Genomic DNA, 793 nt, shown 5'->3' on the forward strand with positions numbered 1-793 from the left:
TTCATGCCATGAATCACCATGGTCATAGTCAGCACGGTCGTCGGCCTCTTCATCGGGCACGTACTGGGCGCGGCCATCCTGACTTTGGGTCTCATCGGGGTCGTAGGCACGACCATGCCCATCCTGGAAGATCACGTCCTCCATGTACTGGTTGTAGAAGGGGTCGTCCACCGTCGGCGTTGAGGTTGGCATTTCGTCAAACAACACGCGGGGGCCGGCATGGTGCCGTGAACGGTGCACGCGCCTGCTTTCTTTGTATCTCGACGGAAGGCCGCCCGCCGCTGCTGGACCCAGGCGTCACGTTGAGGTCGATGACGGCCGCGGGGCGTGGTGTGGACGGCGCGAACAAGCCCACGTCCGGCGACGCCGAGAAACGGGTCTGGCCGTCGTGCCTGGGTGGAGGAAAGCCGGGCGACATGGGCGCGGCGCGCGACGTCGGCGACTGGCAGTGCGTAGGCCGGGCGACCGACGAGCCTGTGCTCGCCGGGCCGACGGCCGCTGCATGGAACCCCGCCGGACGGCCCATGCCAAGCATGAGAATGGCGTGCGCTTTGTTGACGAGATCCTCCTTCTCGTCGGTAGCGGCCTTGCGCCGCGCGGCCTCCAGCTCCTCGCGCTGGGCGGTGAACTTGGCCGCGGCGGCATTCATCTTGACGGCCGCTCTCCGTTCCCTCCTCTTCGCCGATTCCGCGTCCAACTTGGCGATCTCCTCCGGCGTGTACTCCGACCGCGGCTTCCTTGGCGCCTTCTTCTTCACCTTTGCGGTCGGGTCGACGGCCAGGCCGCCGAACTC

Source organism: Triticum dicoccoides, chromosome 6A (genome assembly GCF_002162155.2).
Source record: "Triticum dicoccoides isolate Atlit2015 ecotype Zavitan chromosome 6A, WEW_v2.0, whole genome shotgun sequence".
Taxonomy (NCBI): domain Eukaryota; kingdom Viridiplantae; phylum Streptophyta; class Magnoliopsida; order Poales; family Poaceae; genus Triticum; species Triticum dicoccoides.